This window comes from Peromyscus leucopus, chromosome 3, assembly GCF_004664715.2.
Source record: "Peromyscus leucopus breed LL Stock chromosome 3, UCI_PerLeu_2.1, whole genome shotgun sequence".
NCBI lineage: Eukaryota > Metazoa > Chordata > Mammalia > Rodentia > Cricetidae > Peromyscus > Peromyscus leucopus.
Genome location: NC_051065.1, coordinates 143118094 through 143138986, shown reverse-complemented (window position 1 = coordinate 143138986; position 20893 = coordinate 143118094). Strand labels below are relative to the sequence as shown.

The window sequence follows — 20893 nt, the reverse complement described above, 5'->3', positions numbered from 1 at the left end:
GACTGCAGCTTTTTTTTTAAGGTCCCCTTACAGAGCTTAGACTCTTCTACTCCAAAGGCAACAAGATATGCTGATGTGGGTGTTCCTCTGCCTCCTTCCCCTCCCCCCACCAGTAGAAAGACAACCCATACCAATTCAAGCAGAACATCTTTGAGATACACCATGGCCCCTGTCCTGCAGAAGTGCTCAATCAAATCTGTGAGTCAAAACAAGCTGACATAAAAAAGGCCACTTCCCAAGTGAGAGAGCTGCCAGGTGAGCAATGCTGAGCAAGGGCATCATGGAAGGCCCAGTTAGGAGACAGGAGAGCCTGGAGCCATGCTCAGCCTGGAGGCAAATGTGAGTGGCTGGGGGTCTTGAGCACAGAGTGAACCACACACCAAAGGATGCCCCAGGCTGCCTGCGCTCATGAAAAGGGCACAAGGAGAATCTTAGGTATGAGCTAGATATGTGATGTAAGGAGAATTGCTGGAAGGTGCCCTCGAGCTGTGCAAGGCAAGAGACAAGGTGCAGGAGACCAGCCTCATAGAACTAAGGTTTGGGGAAAGGGAAGGGGGTGAGGACCATCAGAAGGCAAAAATCCAAGCCCTTTGCATCCTCAGTTGGCCCCAGTACAAACTGCACTGAAGGGGTACCCTGCCATAGAATCACACACTCGTGAAGTCTTGTCCTCGGTGCAAAGCCCAGGGCACCCAGAGGTGAGAAACTGCACAGAGGATAGTGACTGAGAAGACTGGGAATCCCAACTCAGGAGACCAAGCATTCAAATGCCCAAGAATATGGGGGACTTGTTATTCAAACCACCACATCTGACATCTTTGACAGTAAGTGAATACTCCTGTCCGCAGAGGACAGAACAGCAATAACCACCGGATGCTCCACCGTGTGAGATCCCTCACCACCTGATACCTCAAACAACAGAATTCATGTCCCACAGTTCTAGAAGCCAGACAGCCAAGATGTCCACAGAGCCAGACCTCTGAAACTGCTGGGGGAGCCCTCTCCTTCTTGTTCTCTCAGATGTGGATGTAGGTGGCAGCCCTTTCTGTCTCTGTCATCAAATGACATTCTCCTTTTGTGTCAGTGCCTCAATTTCTGTCTTAGATGAATACCCATCACCAGCTAATCTGGTGTGACCAACCCTATAGGATTTGATCATCCTAGCTTGATTATGGTTGCAAAGACACTTATTTCAAATTAGAAGAACATACAGGCTCCAAGTAGATATCAATGCAGAGGGTGGGCACTATTCAAAGCACCATATTCACTTACTATCAAAAGCTGTCGGTGTGGTAGTTTAAATAACGTGTTCCCCCATATTCTTGGGTATTCGAATACTTGATCCCCAGTAGGTGGCCATTTGGGAAGGTGTGGATCTGGCCTTGCTAGAGGAAGTATGTCACTGGGAGCAGGTTTTGAGAGTTTAAAATCCTTGCACCATTTCAAATTTGTTCTCTTTGCTTATAATTTGAGATGGGCACCCTCAGCTATTTCTGCCATCATGCCTGCCTGTTACCACACTACGGAGCCATGACTGTGATGGACTCTTATCCCTCTGGAACCATAATCCCCAAATAAACCCTTCCTTCTGTGATTTGCCTTGGTCATGGTGTTTCATCACAGCAATAGAAAAATAACCAATACATCAGGTATCCAGAAACCCAAGTTCCAGCCCCAAACCTACCTCTGACCTGGGCCACTCAAGCTGGATCACCAGTCCTCTCAGTCACTATCCTTGGTGAGGGGACAGCTTGGATTTGATTTCCCAAGTTCTTGCCAGCTGCAAAGCTGCCAAATTAAATGCAATTAAAAATCAGCACAAACTCACAATTTTAACAATATAGATAGAAATAAATATAGATACATACATGGCCTTGTTGGCAGCAGGGTGTCTCCTAGATTTATTCTCTGGGAAGCCCTGGAAGCTATGAAAGCCTGTCAGCAATAAGCACACTGGGGCCTGCATCCCGATTTCTAAATGCCATTCTCCAACAGGAGCCAGGGCACCCTAGAGCAATGACCATTCCAGGTTTCTAAACCCCAGGCTCCAGTAAAAGCAGGGAACCTTATAGCAGTGACTGGTTCCAGGGACAGGGCATGAATCTAGAGTTTTCCGTAATGCTTGAACATAAGCAATGCTTTAAAAATAAAAACACAGGAGCCATGTCTGTTCAACCAGTCACAGGCACCAACTGAAAGATGTCCCAGTGATTACAGCAAAAGTAACTGGAACAAAATAAGCAACTATTCAGCCAGAATCCACAGCACAAATATCAGATTTATTATGTATCATTTGCCCGTGCTTTTAGTGTGTTATATATTTATGAGTCTGTAATGATAAGAATAACTAAGTGAATAAATAAATAAGTGAGAGAGGATGGTTCCTTCCAGAATTACAATTAATAAATGCAGACTAATGAAGTAAACAGAAAATTACATTTATACAAACACCATTGTATCAGGCAACACAGTGGATGGATTAGCTAAAATTACTGGGTGGAAGTCCAAGGAACAACTGGGTATTTATTTGTCTAGTGTCAGAAGTATCCGCTCTTCCAAACACTTACTAATTTCAGAGAAGAAATTACAGCTCTATAGTTCGGGCACCAGATGACATGGCCTCCTCCTTGTGATCAAGGGTGACATCACCAGTAATAACACACACTGGCCTCATGCCCCCTGATACTGTACTCTGAGGAGGACAGTGTCACTGTTGTGGAGTTGCACCCAAGATGTATAATTCCAATCTCATTATGAGAAAATGAGATGCACTCAAAGTGACAGTGTCTGGAGAGCTGACTGGGCCTTTAAATCCTCCCAAGCTCGTAAAGACAAGGAAAACCTGAGGAACAGAGGCAGGCTGGGACCTAAAATGACCCAGCAATGAAATGCAATGTGCAATCCCGGAAAAGAAGGAACATCTGTGTGAAAAGAAGTTCATATCAGGTGTGGGTTTAGTTAGCAATATTGCACTGTTGACATCTTGGCTTTCAAAGTCTTAGAAAGCCAGGCTTCTTAAACCACAGGCTGTGACTGAACCCCACATATAAATGAACATGGTGGGGGCTGAAAAAAGCTTCTAAATGCAAAATGACCAAAAACTAATTCATAATGAAATCTGGAATGACGGTGAGGTAATTCTGGTGAAGCTCACTCGTAGGGTATCATGTGACTTCCCTGCAGCCTTGGTTCTGAACACAAGACATGCCATGTGACCTATTTACCCTGCCATAGCACACACCAGCAATGAACAGGGCCTGTAGCATCCCAGCTAAGATTGGAGACCACTGCATGCTATGAACTGCAGCGTTCTCATGTACATATAACACTGGGTGCTCTTACAGAAACATAATGGTTTAATTAGGGAAAACAAAGGCTTTTCATGTTTTCCTACCGTAACTCCGCAGTGCCTAAGTGTCAAATTAGCATATCTTTGGATTGCGTTGTATTAAAATGTTTGGTTTTTAAAAATTACTCTTAGAGTTGCTGACTTGGATGTCATAAAAAACTGTGAAGTGAATTTTGGTTTGCGATTTCCAATCACTTCTCCAAGAGGCCTCAACAGACGTCTGCTGTTTCTGTGCTATATGTTGTGTGAAGCAGCAGTCTCAGCATTGACGATCATTAAATTAGAATATCGATCAACTCTGGAAAATACCGAAAATGCTCTGTGTCTTGCAGCATCAAATATTCCACCAAGATGTAATTCTTTCTGTAAAAACATACACACTTATCTCCCTCGTTAGCATGCAAATTTGCTATTGTCATTAATAAATGACAAAATGTGTATATTGAAAAATCACCTTTAAATAAATTTCTTTATCATTCATTGTCAGTAAATGCTTGATTTATATGCTATAGGCCCAGGATCATGTAAAAATTTATCCGGTAAAGAGCAATTACCAGTAAACAAGGTTAAGAAGCCTTAATAGACAATGTTAACTACAACCAAAAAACAAGATGCAGCTGGGCAGTGGTGGCATACACCCTTAATCCCAGTACTCGGAGGCAGAGGTAGGCAGATCTCTGTGAGCTCGAGGCCAGCCTGGTCTACAAAGAGAGTTCCAGAACAGCCAGAGCTGTTACACAGAGAAACCCTGCCAAAAACAAAAACAAAAACAAAAAACAAAAAAAAAACAAAAACAAGATGCACAGAGTGTGTGCCACATGTATGCCATATACATGCAGCAGGTTGCAGAATATGTATGTGATTGCTACATGTACCTGCAGACATGCTACACTGAAGGCCTATCCTATGTGTAACTACATCTGGAGACATGCTACAAGAGCATGGGAACTTTGGGAGAGAGCATGGTTGGTGGGATGGGGTGGGGGTTAGGAAGTGGGGAGAGGGAAAATGGTCTTTTTGCTGTTTCAGGCAGCTTGCTGAGGCACGGATCCGATTTTCACACAAGGATTACTAGATTACATTCTTCACCACAGGCAGCTGTCCCTGTCAAATAAATAATCATCACCTTACATTTATATATCACCTTTCATCCCACAGCCCTTTCCTACAGCGAGGAGCAGCCTGGGAACAGCTTCATGCCCTCTCAGGAAAGGGAGGGGGAGAAAGGGGGAGTAGCTCGCACAGAGGGAAGCAGCCTGAACCCTGCTGGGTTCCACTAACGGAGGGCTGCAGCAGACTAGCAGGGGAGCCTGTGGTGTAGTGTGCTAAAGTATCAAAGACCAGCCTGGACAAGGGGGGAGTACAGAGGCAGCCAGGGCTGGGCCCCCACAGGCGGAACCGCACCAGCCCAGCAACAGGCTCGGGCAAGTGGGGCTGGAAAGACCTCACCTCTGTGAAGGTGTCTCAATTAAAAGACATGCATGTCAGAGAGACTCCTGGGAGCTCCCCACAGGGAAGTCTAGAGCACCAAACCCCGCTATTCACCTGCTGGCCAGGGGAGGAAAGGCGGCTAACACTCCTGCGAATCCCAGGGAGAGAAGCCATGAGTTCTAGGGGCTGTCACAGGTCCCCTTCTGAACAGGGCGACCCCACTCTATATCAGCTGCCTACTCAAAGCAATGGCTTCTTCCGGCGAGGTGCTGCTCCCACAAAGGGGAAGGAAAAAAGGCCCCAGGGCACAGTGGAGCCAGGCTGGAGCTGCAGATTAGGGACTCGATCCAGAGGGGGCTTCTAGACCACTAGCCCCCGAGCTGCATAAGCCCTCAGACACTGGGCCAAATCCCACAGGCCTGCCTCTGCTTAGAACACAGGGGCTGGCCAGCACCACCATTATGAAAGCCAGGGTCAGTGAATGACATAAAGTAACAGGAGAGGCCACGGGTGATGGGGTCACACCAGGCTGCCTCAGAGCCACCGGGGTCCTGGGAGCCCTGGGAAGATGAGTGGAACTAAGCAGAGCAGAAGAGGGGGCAGGAAGAAGGGAGCGGCACCAAGACAGCACCCCAAAAGCCCAGAGGTGAGCAGAGCATCCATCACTGCCCATGCTGGGAGTGGAGGGAACCAGATGGAAAAGCCATTGAAACGGTGCTAAGAGGAGGGGCTGGCTCTGCCACTGCGGGTACCCGTGGCTCAGAGGGCTACAGAAGTCTGGGCTCTGAGAAGCTAGCTTTAAGTGGACAAGGATGAAGGTTTTGTTTATCTGTTGGCTTGTTTTTTAAACTTCTTTGTGAAAGGATATTTGAGAGCTGGCAGAACTTTCAGAAGCATGGGTCACCTTGGGTAGCAGAAAACTCGGCCCATCCCTTTAGCCAGGACCCCCAAAGGCGCTGGGTACCTGTCTATTGAATCCTCTAGTGCAGACTCCCATGTTCCCTTTGACCTCCACTGACCGACCACATCCCGTGGATCCCCATCACTTCCTATCATTCTATCCCAGTCTTCACAACACCAGGTCTTTATGCCATACACTCCACCTTTCCAAAACTTCCAAATGAACCCCCGGCTTCTGTTTAAGCTCCTGTCATGGGCTCCCTGCCCCCACTGCTTCACAACACTTGGCCACTCTTCCCTTTGTCCATCGCCTGGGGCCCAGTATGTCCTTGTGCCCTCACGCATGGAACCCCCAAGACTTTATCCACTAGCTTGACATCAAGACTTGCTCTGGGTCCTCCTACACCTCACCCCAAAACCTCCATGGGTTCTCTCACCATAAACTTCAGAATACTCTTTTCATTTGTAGGCCAATTACAAGCCTTCCTCATTGAGACCCTACCTACCCACCCAAGTAGTCCAAACCTGACCCTGGGCCTTCACTGTGAATCTCCCCAATCTCCTCAATGTTCTATACCAGATCCAAAATCCCAGCATCATCTCCTCAGAAGCCCTGTCCACGTTTTCTGTGATTTGGAATGGGAGGCACAGCACTTTCTCAGTCCATCTAGGCAAGAGGCGAGCTTTTTTTCCCTGGGTTGACCCATATCCCATAAGCCTATGATGACACACTTCTTAACCACTTGTGATTCTAGAGATTTTTTACAACACCCTCACTGCCCTGTATCCTGTTCCACAAGACACGCCTTTACTTTCAACAGCATCCCCAGAGAGTGGTGCCAGACACCTAAAACCAAGGCTAACCAGAGCTGCCCCAGAAATCACAAACCTGTAACTCCTCAGCCATCACCGCTGCCAGGGCACTGCATGGTCCCTTCCCATCTCTGGACTCGCCTGGTCACTCAGCCTTAGTCTAGGAACCACATTTTGAGTAGCTCCAGCCTTAGTGGCATCTACCCCCAGGCAGGGCTGGTGGCTGTCTTGAGATGCCTGCCCTTCTGTGGCTGGCCCAAATAAACAGGCTTTCCCCGTGTAGGGAGAACCAAGAGCCATGGCCATGCAAAGGCAAATTCTGCATCAAGGGCCCAGCCCAGCCAACCAGCTGGCACCTATAAGGACAGGATGTGACGTAAGCCCCATAGTCACCCGCAGGAGCCAGAGATTCACAGGTGTGAGGGGAGAGAAAACCCACCTGAGAGGTGCAGGAAGTCAAGATGATCCCTACAGCTAAACCTTAGGTTAAGGGATAAAGCAAGGAGGAGCAGGAGGGAAAAGAGTGGAAAGAACGCCACCATCTCCGAGTCACCCCAAGCCAAGAACCAGGCTGCAAAGAGGACACCCCCTGCCACAGCAGAAGGACACCACACAGTAAGGCTGGCCTCTGAGGGGAATGCTCAGAAATAGGGACTCTAACTCAAATAGTCACTGCCCAGCTACCTGATTGAAAAAAAAAAACCCTCCGTTTACCCAACACCTGGGCAAAGATTTCTCTCCTCAACCTCAGACATGTGGAGGGAGGGAACTACGTGCTGAGCCTTCCCTAGACACTCCCTCACCCCTGCAAAAAGAAAAAGGACCATGAAGCTGAAATCTGAGAAGATGCCAAGGGGCAGCGGGAGGCAATTTACAGCTGGGAAAACTGAGCCCTTGGCCAGATGTGGGCTCTGGGCAGGAGGAGGTAGGCTAAACTCTGTGCCTAAATACCTAGAGGGGCTCCCTCCTCAGGTCACCAGCTCCCAGGCCTGGATCTGAGCTGAGAGCAGGGTGAGAGTGGAGAGGATCAGGAGGCGGGAAGGGACCAGGACCTACCCATCTGCGGGGCTGGTGACTCAAAGCCATCCACCAGGGCAGGGCATGGGGAGCAAGGTAAGGAGAAGGGAGGCAAAGGGAGGGAGAAACAGAGGGGAGAGACCTGAGAAGAGGTGTACTTGGCTACAGCAGAGGCAAAGAGGCTCCACCCACTCAGAGGTCCCTGACATGGCCAGCAGGAAGCAGCCAGAGACCTGCTCACTATTGGCCTGCTCATCTACTACCTCCTGAGCACAGAGAGCTTCTGTCTGTGCTCCATCACAGGTGGTCCCACCTCCAAGGCCTCTTGCCACACTGGACCCCGAATCCTGTACAATCACAATATCAAGCACTACCCCTCACCACCAACACAAGACAGAGGAAGGACCAAGAGGCCCAGGGAAGACAAGGGCCATCCTGGAAGTCACACAGTAATGAGCAGGACGGATAACTAGCTCTGAGCTCAGTGACCCATACTATCCTCCTCAGCAGCCTAGGCCAGCACAGCCCAGCTAAGGAAACAAAGCTGCCCACCTCATGAGAATCTAAGAGGCTGGGAAAAAAGGAGGGAGGAAGTCAACCCCTCCTCCCCCAAAAAAGATGCATACAGAAATCCCTCTGACAAGTGGTGGAATTATTTCCATTGGAAAAAAAAAAATTAATGAAAAACCCTCCTTTACCAGACCCCAGGGGTATTTGGCTGTAAGCTGATGTAATAGGGGGAAGAGAAGCCAAGGGGAAGGAGCCCCCCTCCCCATCTCAGCATGCCTTCTGCCAGAAGCACAACAGGGAAGCTGCAGCTGGAGTTGGGGGGACACAAGCCAAGCAGGATGTTGGAGCCTTGGAAGGAGGCCGAGAGCAGCCAAGCCTGCTGGCTGCCTGGGAGCGAAGCAGCAGCCTTTGAAATGGCAGTACATGGAGGGTGCTCCCCTGAGCCCCACATGTCAGCAGGCTTGGGGTGGACACAGGCACCAATGAAAATCCTGCGGAAGACAACAGAGGATGTCAATGACAAAGGCAGCTACAGGCAGAGCGAAGAAGCAGAGAGAGGGGACTGGGACCCAGCATATCAGGAGGCCTTCAGAACCTGACTGGGCTCTAGGTGCATACACTGGTGATTAGGAATAGAGGTGTAGGAGGCAGCTTCCTACTGATCCCTTCACACAGCTGGAGGACCACAGCTGATAAAGTGGGTGTGCCTACAGAAGGACCTAGAACCCCAGCGTGGGACCTCAAAAATACCCAGCATTCAGAGGGCATGCCACCATTGCCCCAACGTTGACAGTGTCACATGGGAAGGCCACCTGAGGTGTCCCAGCCAGAGCCACGGGTAGCAATCCTTGCTCAATAGGCCAGTTTGAACCACAAAGGCACTCCACCACACACTCCCCTCCCCTGCCAGACTCCCTCACAGCACCAATGACCAATGGAAAGTTCTAGCAGCTAGGGTCACTTGGTAGCTCCATAGAGCAACTCGGGTCCCACTCCTGCTTCCAGTTTGGGGTACAGACAAGAAGGGTGCTTAGAGGTTGTAGGTGGGAGTAGCAAACAGATTGTGTCCCCACTTCTGACATCCTAATGCGGATTTCGCTCCTTCACCCACCAACTCTGCCATGTGCAAACTTGATCCTTACAAGAGGAATAAAAAATGTCCAGCCTCAGAATCAATAGCCAGTTCAGCATTTTATCTTTGACATGTTGAACGTGCCCTTGACCTCTCTGATCCTCCAGTACCCGCCATGGGCCTCAAGAGGACAACACAGCCCTTGACACAGCTATAGGAAAGATACGATGGGCCCCGAAGCCAGAAAGAAAAAAAAAAAAAAAAAAAAAAAAAAAAAAAAACTGCAGACACGGGAACAACTGAGTACTTAAGAATGAACCTGAAATGCTGTGGGCTTGGCATCCTGTGGGACCAGCCTGCAAAGATCTAAGGCATGGCGGCGTGTGGCGCACGCCTTTAATCCAGCATCGGAGGCAGAGCCAGGCGGATCTCTGTGAGTTCGAGGCCAGCTGGCTACCAAGTGAGTTCAGGAAAGGCGCAAAGTACACAAGAAACCCTGTCTCGAAAAACCAAAAAAAAAAAAAAAAAAAAAAAAAAAAAAAAAGATCTAAGGCCACATGTGGCCATGACCAGCTGTGGGCAATAGGATGGAGTGCTGCACCCAGGAGCTGTTGGGAAAAAAAAAAAAAAAAAAAAAGATGAAAGCAGCATGCCTGCCCATTCTGGACCAAGGTGGGCTTCCCGGGAGCTTGCTACTGTGGTGTGTCACTGCTGCTGGGGATCATGTCCCTGGCCTTACACTGCTGCTCTTCCCAGGCTAGCCCCACCACCACACATGACCCTCTCCCACCATGACTAGCACCACCCACCATCCACACGGGCTGCCAAGCTCAGGTCTGTGGGAAGTAGTAGTGAGACTTCTTCAGACACCCTGTTCTCTGCTTCTGGCCCCCACACAGCCCTGGAAACCTGGCTAGGATGCACTTGACAGCAGAAGCTCTCTTCAAAGGACTTGGCCACCTGTAGGGTGCTGAAAGGCCACCTCCAACCCTGGGACAATGCACTGAGACCGCCACTTCTCAAAACCAGGCTGCTGGGGCTTCATCCCACTCAGCCTTGCCTCAGAATCATCCATGAACCCATGACATATGGAATTTGAGTCCCGAGCCACAAGTGACAGGCTGGTGGGGCAGAGGCAGAGGCCAGAAGAGCTACATAGAAGAAAACAACCTGCTGGGAAACCAACAGGTTTCCTGCTACCATCTAGTGGCCAGCACGTGGAAGAGCAGGCACCACACTGAGGCCACCAAGACGTCTCAGTGACCATATCCTCTGTCCCAACAAGCCTGGACTAGGACTAGGTGACCACCTGGTGAAGAGAACCCAGGCAGGAGTCGCGGTTACTAGATAAAAAGACGCAACACTGACGCCAACAGGGTCTGCTGGCTGTCCATCCGAGGCTCAGGAAAACGGGCAGGTAGCGCTGGAATGGAGACAGGGCCTGAAGCAAGGGCAAAGCAAGATGCCAGTCCTGACCATGGCTACTGCCCTGGGTGGCCTTCCCTCCTCCCCTCCTCTGGTGCCTGGCAGCTGTTCTTCCTGTCACTCGCCACAGTCAGGCGGCCCCCAGGTTCCCACACTTGTCTCCATGCTGCCCCTCCCTCCGCCTGGGCCAGCATGGCTGTCTCTTCCACACCCCACGTGGCCCCCCTCATTCTCCCGCCCTGGGCCCCCATCACAGGTTCACCCATCCATCTTTTCTACAATTCACCTTCACTGGTGGTCACCTTACTGTGGGGCAGCTGGCCTCCTAGTCCAGCCTAGACCCGGGAGATCCGTGTGCTTCCCATTTCCCACCTTGGAAGCCTGCGGGCTCAAGAGCTAGCTGCACCTTCCCAAGTCCCCTCCCCCTGTCCTTGTAGAAAGCCATCCATCTGCCAGCTTGCCTGTGGGCCTTGAGACCTGAGCAAACTTCCACTCTAAGGCAGCTATCCTGAGAGAGACTGCAGGCCCGCAGAAACCTTAGGCAGCCTTGCCTATCAGATCGTCAGGACAGACAGTCTGACCTGGGCTCACGCTTTGGTTGACCCCTAAACGTCTGTGTCGAATGCCTGGCAGGTTCCTTCCTCTCCCAAACCTTAAAACGCCCCATGTGCACAGTGAAGGATCATTGCGTGGATAAGGATATTGTGAGGCCCAAATATCTACAAGGTTTACTTCCACTGAGAAGTCAATGACTGGTAAGAGCTAAGTGGGTAACTGGAAGAAAGTCTCAATCTGTCACCCACTCAGCAGAAGCAGCCCCACTGAACATGGGAGGGGTGAGGCTATTTTTAACATTGTGACTTGTTTAGCTGTGTTAGCCACAGCCTGGGGGATGGAGAGTCAAGGTTACTACTGGCTCACACAAGAGGGAAAGCACTTGCCTGGAGCTTGAACCCCCAACAAGGTCAGGGCGGCCACCCTCATGTGACACCTCCTGGGAGCCACTCCCAGGATCACCTCTCACAAGGGCAGGCAGCGTTCATGCTGTTGGTAGATGAGGAACTAAGATCCAGGCTGCTTCTTTACCCACCTCCCCCAAACTACAGAGCCAGTGGGTGTCCTGTTAGGACCTGACCGGGTGGCTGGCCAGCTCCACTCTTCCAACATGGTAGACACTCAGCAGGTGGCCATCAGCACAGGCTCCTCTCCTCCCTCTCTCTCCCTCTCTCTCCTTCCCTCTCCCTCTCTCTTCCTCCCTCTCCCTCCCTCCCCTCCCTCTCCTCCCTCTCTCTCTCTCTCTCCTTCTCTCTCCTCTCTCTCTCTCTCCCCTCTCTCTCCCTCTCTCCCTCCCCCCTCTCTCCCCCCTCCCTCCTTCCCTCCCTGTTTCATTGCCCCTCTCTCGGGTCCAGGTCCATAAGTAGGGACTCTTTTGATACTCTCAAATGGGTTTTTTGGATGAGGAAGGGGATGAAAGATCTGGACTGATCCTCAGTCCACACCAAGTTTTATGTGTGATTTCCCACAGAAGGGCACTACGGTTGAGGGCTACATGGAGAATGAGGGCTCTCACGTTTTGCCCTGGCACTATACTACCTTTCATAGCAAGGAAGTTTTCATATGACAGCCAAGCCACTGCTTAAGTAAACTGAGTGCTTGGTGTCTCTGTCTCAGTGTGACCCGGGTGGAAGTTGCCTGTTGGGGTAACTAGGTCTGGGGGGTGTGGTAAAGACAGACCTCAGAGGAGGAGATCATGGTGGGTGGAGTCTTCGTCATAAGCAGATGGTGAAGGGGCTTCTGGATAAACCTCCAGACCCCCCCCCCAAAATACTTCTTCCACCTGCTTATTCGTGCCTAGGATTCTTTCACTGGGGGGCAGCTTGGATTCTGTGGTCAGAAATAGGTCTGAAACCATAAACATATCGGGTGGCAGTGACGTTCCGTATAGAATGATGGGGGAGAGAAGAACAAGGTGGCTTAGATTCACACTCAGAGGAAACAAAGCTTCTGGCTCTGGAAAGTGAGGCTCTTCCTGGGCCTCTCAGGACAATCCTACAGAGCGACAAGAACATTCAGGCTGGAGCCAGCAACAACCTGTGGATCTAACCTGCCCTAAAGATGAAGAGAAGGCACTCCGCCAATGTGCAGGGTCCTCACCACAACCTGCACGGGAGGAGCAGCCACCAAAGGATGGCAGGACACCGCCAAGAGCCTGCAGCCAGTGGGGTGAAGACTGGGAATCTGAAGAGCAACCGAGGTGTCAGTTGAGGGCCCAGCCCAGCCAGAAGAGCCTGAACAGGACAAAGTAGCATTCCCAGCAGCCAAAAGTGGGCTACCCAACCCGGGCTGCCTGCCCAGGCTGGCTGGAGACCCGCCCAGGAACTGGGAGCCAGTTTGGAGAGGTGTGAGTGGACTGGGGGAGAGACGCAGAACTAGGTCAAGAGAAAGCAAGAATACTAAAACCACAGGAGACTGACTGCTCCGAGTCATTAATCACCAGGGAAACAGAACTGGCCACATAAAATGCTGCTCGGCACCAAGGACCACCTTAGGAAAAAACCAAGTAGCAAGTGCAGGCAAGGATGTGGAAAAACCGGGACCCTCCCACACTGCTGGTGGGAGCCAGAATGATACAGCCAGCGTGGAAACAGTCTGTCTACCTCTTGCTGTGCAGAACACGGAGTTTCCACATGATCCCGCTATTCCCCTCCTTGGTACATCCCCCCACAGAATCAAAATCAGGTGCCCACACACTTATATGGGAATGTTCACAGCAGCTCTCCTTACACAAGACACAGGAGGAAACAACCCAGATGTCCATCCGCAGATGAATCTATGAACGCAATGCTGTACGTACGTACAATGGAATATTACTCAGCCATAAAGGAACAGAGCAAGCCTATGCTCGTCTATCTGCACAGACCTAGAAGATAGCTAAATGAAGTAAGCCAGACAAAAGGGACCACACACTGGATTGTGCTACTGACACATGTCCAAAATGGGCAGAACCGCCGGTGGGAAGCAGATCAGCGGCTGCCAGCAGTCTGGAGGAGGGAGGATTGGCCGACAGTAGCTAAGAAGTACAGGATGATGGAAAAGTTGAATGAGGTACTAGGGATCATTCCAAGACCCAATGAGTGTGCTTAAGGGAGGAACTGCATCCTTTCAAAGGGTCACAGTGGAGGCAGAGAGTGGTGGCACAGGAGTGTATTTACAACTGGGAGGCAGAAGGTCATCTTTGGCTACCCAGCAAGTTGGATGCCAGCCTGGGCTATTGAAACCATATCTTAAAAACTAAATGAACAACAACAAAAAATGTACCTGAAACGGCCACACTGATACAGTCTATGTCATATGGCTTTGCCACATTAAAAATTAACAAGCATCTAAAATCCCAGAGACTCTAGGCAGAGACCCCTGCTATTAAGCAGTGCCAGGCCTTGCCAGCACGGCTCGGGGGATGAGACAGAGTGGCCCCCTCCCCCAGAGTCAGAGAAGCCCAACTCCCCAGCACAGCATCCAGCATGGCTGGCATTCACGCACATTTGCCACGCCCAGGCACATGCTTTGCCAAAGCTTACCAAGCTCAGAGTGTTTCCTCCTGGAATATGCACAACAGCCCCAGAAGGGGGGTGCAACTCGAGTGTGCAGCTGCAGGTAACGAAGCTAGAGCACCTGACCTGTCCCCAGCATCCAGGACACAGAGCAGCCAAGACGCAGGTTTGCGTGCTCAGCAGTCCCCTCTCCTCTCTTTGCCGTCGCCAATGCCCAGCACTGGGAGCTGGGGCAGCACAGGCCTAACAAAGTCCTGCACTGCAATCTGCATGTGACCCTTGGCTGTTTAGTTGGTATTGGAGTGCCATTTCTTCCTCGGCAAACCGTAAGTCCCGTTATGGACCTTGAGGGTCCATGGGGGTAATAAATGAAATAACGTATGTGTCCAGAAGCTCCGGGCACATGAAGAGGCTCCATTAGCTTCAGTTCCTTTCCTCCCCCACGTAGAGAACGATTACAAAGACTGAAAGGAGAATCTCAGCAGGTGTATGGCATGTGGGCAGAGCAAGCGGGAGGCAAGGTCAGGAGAAGGTGCCACACAGCAAGTACCAATAGCCAAGAGGCTGTCTCAATGACCTTGAAGGTCTGACCCTTGAGATTGGCATGGCAACTGTAGGAGACCCTGTGCCAGGAGTGGGTCTAGTGGAGAACAGAGGGTGAAGTTCACGGGCACCGGGATGCTAACAGCATCAGGGTTACCAGGAGAGAGAAGGTGTAGGAAGGAAGGCTGGAAACGGCAGAAATAAAACTCACCAATAAAAATAGAAGGAGCTTGCATTTTTAGCGCATCCTCAGTGTGCCAGACACTACACTAAGCACTTTACAGATTCCTTCTGTGCCTCCTCACATCTCCTCAGGGCAAGTCATTATTAACCCCATCCCGCCAACAAGGGTATGGACACAGGGTTAAAGCCTGCTCAAGGTCACCCACTAAGGGTCTGCTTTGCCACTGTACACAGGCTGGCCCTGAGAACCCCGCTGGAAGGTCTCATCCTGCATATTCTGCCCCCTACTCTTTCTTCCTGGTTCCCTCCCTAAGCTTCAGCCACATCTGGAGAGTCTCCCAGAACAGGTCATTGGGCTTGAGCAACAGAGACAGCCCCTGGCCTCGATGTAACCAGGAAGCTGGAGCTGGAAGCTAACACCAGCAAGGAGGGATGAGAAGAGATGATAAATATTTGGGAAATTTTAGACTAAAACAGAGAAGCTTCTGCTCTCACCAGCTCTACCAGCTTTTGGGAGAAATTACCGTCTGCTTCACATACTGCCAAACACTCGGCTGGATATGCCCACTCTGTTGGGCAGAGGGCTCAGGTTCCCACGCTGAAGCAGCATTGATCACTGATATATATATACATATATATATATGTGTGTGTGTGTGTGTGTGTGTATTTATATATGTATGTAAGTGTGTGTGTGCGTGCGTGCGTGCGTGCGTGCGTGCGTGTGTGTGTGTGTGTGTGTGTGTGTGTGTGTATGGTGGCACTCTGAGTGACGGAGGGAAGCCGAAGCAACAGGGAAGTCACCCTCTTGGCATCCCAACAGCACAGCCCTGAGGGAACGGCAGACAGCTTCCCAATGCCTCCCCTGGAAGCCAAGATCATCCCACTAGGCAGTGTTCTGTGCAAGAACGGGCCAGCACAGAAGGCATCTGAGAAGGGCCAGACTCAAGGCAGATCCTATCATGATGTCCCAGCAGAGGAAGGAACAGAGAGAGGAAGGCACTGGGGGACCACAGTGGGCAGGCTTCCTGCCTAGCTCCCATGGTTCCTATGTCCTGGGAATGCCAGTCCAGGAGCAGACGCCTTCACCCGACTCTTCAGCCACTCCCAAGGAAACTATGAGGATGAAAGAGCCCAATTCAAGTGAGATGTGGAAGTCTGGTCCTCGAATGGAGGCACGTACCTGGAGCCCAGCACTCAAGAGGCTGCAGCAGGGCCAGGCAAGACAGCTCTGTCAATAAAGGCATTTGCCACCACAACTGAAGACCTGGGTTCTCCCCATGAGATCCACATAGAAGGACAAAATCAGTTCCATAAAGCTGTCGGCTGACGTCCACATGCATCCTATGACAAGCACACATGCACCAGAGTTAAGTGGCTGGTATATACAACGGCAAGCTGATATGTGGCGGGATCAGGATGCAAGGCCATACGGTCTGACCAAGACCCTTTACCACCTCCTGAAACAGACCCTTAGGACCTGGTGACAAACTAACAGAGCTCATTTCCAGCCCAATAAGGGGGGTGGACACACAGCTGCAGTACTCAGGAACACACTGTAAACATCCATGTTCTGAAGATGTGAGTCCATCATTTCCGTTACACAGTGATGACACACATGCATTGGAGTGCCTCTGAATAACTTGGAATAAGGACAGTGGTTATTTAATTTTAAAATATGGGAAATATGGGGGGTTCACAATGGACAATGGGTGAAAAATGATCCAAATGACCTCTATAGGTGACGGGTAAAAAAAAGATGCGGTAGGGGCACACCATGAAATATTATTCATTGGCAAAAAAGAATACATTCTGATACAAGCTACAACTTGGATGAACTTTGAAGGCATAGCTACCCACAAAAGGTCAGCAGGTGGAAGATTCCATTTGTATAATGTATCTAGAATAGTCAAACTTTGGAGAGAGTGTGTAGTCAGTGGTTATATGGGACTAGGGAGAGGGCAGGGCAAGTTTCTGTTCAATGGGCAGAGAAGATGACAACAGCCCCAAGGCCGTTGACAGTGACACACAGTGTGAACGTCAGTCTCACACCACTGAAGACCTGCAATTTATTCGAATGATGCATTTTATGTCATGCGTATTTTATCACAACAACAGTTCAAAACAAATACATATGTCCTGGTGGTCTGATGGACTGCATCTGCTTCGTGCTCTGTGGAGCAAACTGGTCCCCCCCCCATAGGGATGGGGGAGTCATTTAGGAGGCTGGGACATTCTTCTTGAGACGATGTGGGGTTGAAGTTGGGCTCAAGGCTACCTTAAAAGCAATGGGAAAACAGGCTGTGTGGGTCTGAAAGCCTATTCCCCACTGAGTTCAAATATCTAAGAAACTAGGTGAGCTCAACCTTCATCCAAAATGAGGGCAAGAGCCTAAACGCTGAACTGGAGCAGAGAATGTGGCCAGGGATGCAGACTCCCTGAGACTTTAGTTTCAGCCTCATTCCTGGCTCAGAGCAAGTGGGGAGGACCAGTCCTATAAAATCAGTATTAGTATTTAATACCTGTAAGATATATAATACTGCTTGCTTGGTAATCATTCAGAAGCACCTGTCCATTTAATCCGTACATTATCACTGTTGGGTTTTATTTCGGCATTCTTCCCATTTTACAGAGAGGGAAAATGTACCTCCATGAAGCTAAGAGAACAACTCACTGTCACCACAATGGTGAGGCCGACTCTGGGTCTCTGATCCCAGACCTACTGTCTGAACTCTTTTAGGACAGTCTGACTGCCTGCCCAGCCTGGCCTCAGGACTCCTGGGCTCAAGTGATCCACCTGATTCAGCTTTCCTGCTGGATGGGAACACGGGGGAATCTTCGAATAACTGCCACTTCCTTTGCACACTGAGTATACCTCAGGCTTGTCCACCATACCCAAGGCCGTCAGTTCACCCAGCAGCATTAGGAGTGAACAATGCCATGAAAGTCAGCAATACCCAGAGGCCAAGTGCTAGGCCATTAATTAAGTCCCTATGACATTCTCAGTCCTGATCCATACTCCCCAACCCCAGCACGGCTGTTTAAGCGTAAGAATCACCAATGTTCTAAGCTCACTGGGGAGTCACCTTCAGACTGACTTGCAGCCACAAAACTGCAAAGCTCCAAGCTCCCCTCACCCACTTCCCTATCTCCTGGGAGAGCCAGACAGTCCTGTCCAACGGGACCTGGCAACAAGCCATCACTTCAAATTGGGCTTTCAGAGGCCATTTAAGGCAGGAGCAGGAAAGTCTTCTCGCTGACGAAAACCATCTGAACTACTGAGAGAAAAATCAATCGTGGTCACATGAGTAGAAAGAGGAGCTTAAATTAGGGTTTCTTCAGAGTGAGAAATCTAAAATGACTCTCTTGTCACAGTGTTCAGGAAACGCAGCCAATAAAAACAATACATATTTTTAAAAAATCATCCTTCAGTCTTACATTTACATCCAATTAAGGGAGAAAAGCAGAGGGAAGAATGTGTGAGGGAAGGAAAGGAGCCGAAAGGCAGGGGTGGCCTCCCTGAACTTGCGCCGCCACCCTTCAGAGTGCTTGGTCTGGCTTCACAGGGCAGCTCTACAGGGCAAGGCTACGGCCCTCTCAGGCCCAGTACATCTCCCTGCATCTGCTGCTATCATTCACTAGAGAAACTTCCGAAACGATGTGACATAAAAGAGAAAGGAAAAACCACTAAGACTCACTATCCATCCCTAGCACTGTCCTTTCCTTAAAAAAAAAAAGGATTTGGGGCTAGAAAGATGGCTCAGATGTTAAGAGCACTCACTGACTGCTCTTGCAGAGGACCCAGGTTCTATTCCCAGAACCACAGGGTGGCTGACAGCTATTTGTAACTCCAGTTCCAAAGCAATCTGATGCTCTCTTCTGGCCTCTAGAGGCAATGAATACAAGTGATGTACAAACATACTTGCAGACAAAACACTCATATTCATAAAAATAAATAAATCACGGCTAGGCCTATCTTGTTAGGCCATGTTCATTTGGTAGGTATCACTGGAAGCTCTGTTTTTTTTTTGTTTGTTTGTTTGTTTTTTTAAGGGAAACAGAGGAAGAGCTGATCAGGGGAGAGGGGAGGTGAGAGGAAGGACCAAGAGGAGTGGAGGGAGAGGAAACTGCAGTTATAGCACAAATAGTTTCATATCTTCTAATATTCACTTGATTTTTAGGGGCATTTTTTGAGTCATGGGGGTGTTCCTTTGGAACAGGGTCTTGCTATAAAGCACAGGCTAGCCTGGAGATCACTATCCTCCTGCCTCATCCTCCATGTGCTGGGATTAAAGACAAATATCACCATACCCAGATATGTTATTTTTGTAGACATGGCTTCTTTGAAAGGTTATACAATAGCCCCACATATGAAGGCATCCCAAAACTTACATTTCCTCTGTTTTTAAGATAGTTTAGCCTATACTAGTCTAGAACTCATTATGTAGCCTAGGTTGGCCTTGAATTTCAACTCCTCCTGCTTCACTTTCCTGAGTGCTGGCATTACAGGCCTGAGACACTACACCAAGTCTAAATTGATTTCTTAACTGACAGATAAAAACAAAGATTGTACATATTGATGGGCTACCACGTGACATTTCAATAGATGAGAGAGTGTTGCATAATGCTCACACCAGCTAAATGTTTCTACCTTCTCAAGCATTTTTCATCTCTTTATGTGGAAAACACTCAAGATTCTTTCTTGTAGCCTTTTGAAATACATAGCACATTATTATCCATAGGCACCTGACTGTGCAACAGCTCACCAAAATGTCTTTTTCTTTTAATTATATTCACTTATTCATTGTGTGTGTGTGTATGTGTGTGTGTGTGTGTGTGTGTGTGTGTGTCCTCACACCTAACTTCTTACTTCTATCTAACTATGGCTTGCTATATAAAAACATAAATTTTCTATTGTTGGACACTTGTATGTTTATAATTTTTTTTGCTACTGCAAATGATGTCTCACTGAATACATATAAAATTCTTTGGGATAAATTCCCACAAACAGAATTGTGAATGGACATTTCCAAGACTCCTAACACAAGCTGCCAAATAACTGCAATAACAATAACACGCAGTGCTGCACTTCTGCAACTCCAGGCATCCATGGCATTATTTTCTGCATGTGCCCAGCACACACCATACAAACATCTGGATCAGTCCTGTTGCTAAGCGGTTCCCACATCAGCCAGGTGAAAATGCACTTCGGAATTACTCTGGGAGCTCCTGTGCCAGCACTGGTCACACCACTTCTTGTAACAGTTACTGGCAGGCTGCTTAGTCCCGCTGTGCCGTGAACTTGGGGAATGCAAGCAGAGATCAGCCCTGCCCGCCTCTGTATCCTGGAAGTCAGACCTTTCACCTTCCACCAGCAGTTCCCAAACTGTTTTTAACTGTTTCATTTGGTTGGTTTTTTTAATTTCAAGTGTATGCATGTTTCTTACCTGTATATATGTTATGTGCACCATGTGCATGCCCAGTGCCTGTGGTAGTCAGAACAGGGCATCAGACACCCTTTTGAGCCACCATGTGGGTGCTGGGAACTGAACCCAGATCATGTGCAGAAGCAACAAGGCACTTAACTGCTGAGCCATCTCTCCAGCCCCATCTGTTTTTTGTTTTTTTGTTTTTGTTTTTTCCTTTTTTTAAAAATATTTTTATATTGTTTTTTTTTTTATTTTATATTCACTGATGTTTTGCCAGCATGTATGTCTGTGTGAGAATGTCAAGCTCTGGAACTGAAGTTATAGACAGGTGTGAGCCACCATGTGGGTGCCAGGAATTGCACCCAGGTCCTCTGGAAGAGCAACCAGTGCTCTTAACCGCTGAGCCATCTCTCCAGCCCTGTTTTTTTCCTTTTCAAGAGGCAGGGTCACAATGTTCTGCTGCTGCCCAGTCTGGCCACAAATCCCTGGGTTCAAGCAATACCACCTCAGACTCCCAAGCAGCTGGCACTGCACTTGGGCCACCACCTGATTTTAAACTCTTTTCTGGTGGGGAAGGTGAGATGGAGTTTCATTGCATAGCTCTAGCTGTCCTGGAATTCACTATGTAGACCAAGCTGGCCTCAAACTTGCAGACATCCACCTGCCTCAGCCT

The 20893-nt window shown here is 49.4% G+C and overlaps 1 protein-coding gene across 7 annotated transcripts in view; it reads right to left on the bottom strand.

Annotated features, from left to right (window-relative positions):
- Tspan9 (tetraspanin 9) overlaps positions 1 to 20893 on the bottom strand; it is a 180664-nt gene that overhangs the window by 120790 nt on the left and 38981 nt on the right. For 4 of the 7 annotated variants that reach the window (XM_037204117.1, XM_037204121.1, XM_037204118.1 and 1 more), the window contains one exon: positions 1685 to 1788. The exons of 1 other annotated variant lie outside the window; for it this stretch is intronic. The gene's annotated coding sequence lies outside the window, so the exon portion shown is untranslated. Of the gene's footprint in view, positions 1 to 1684; positions 1789 to 15974; positions 16136 to 20893 lie in introns of all 7 variants that reach the window. 2 more of the 7 variants (XM_037204119.1, XM_037204120.1) reach the window with 1 other exon arrangement.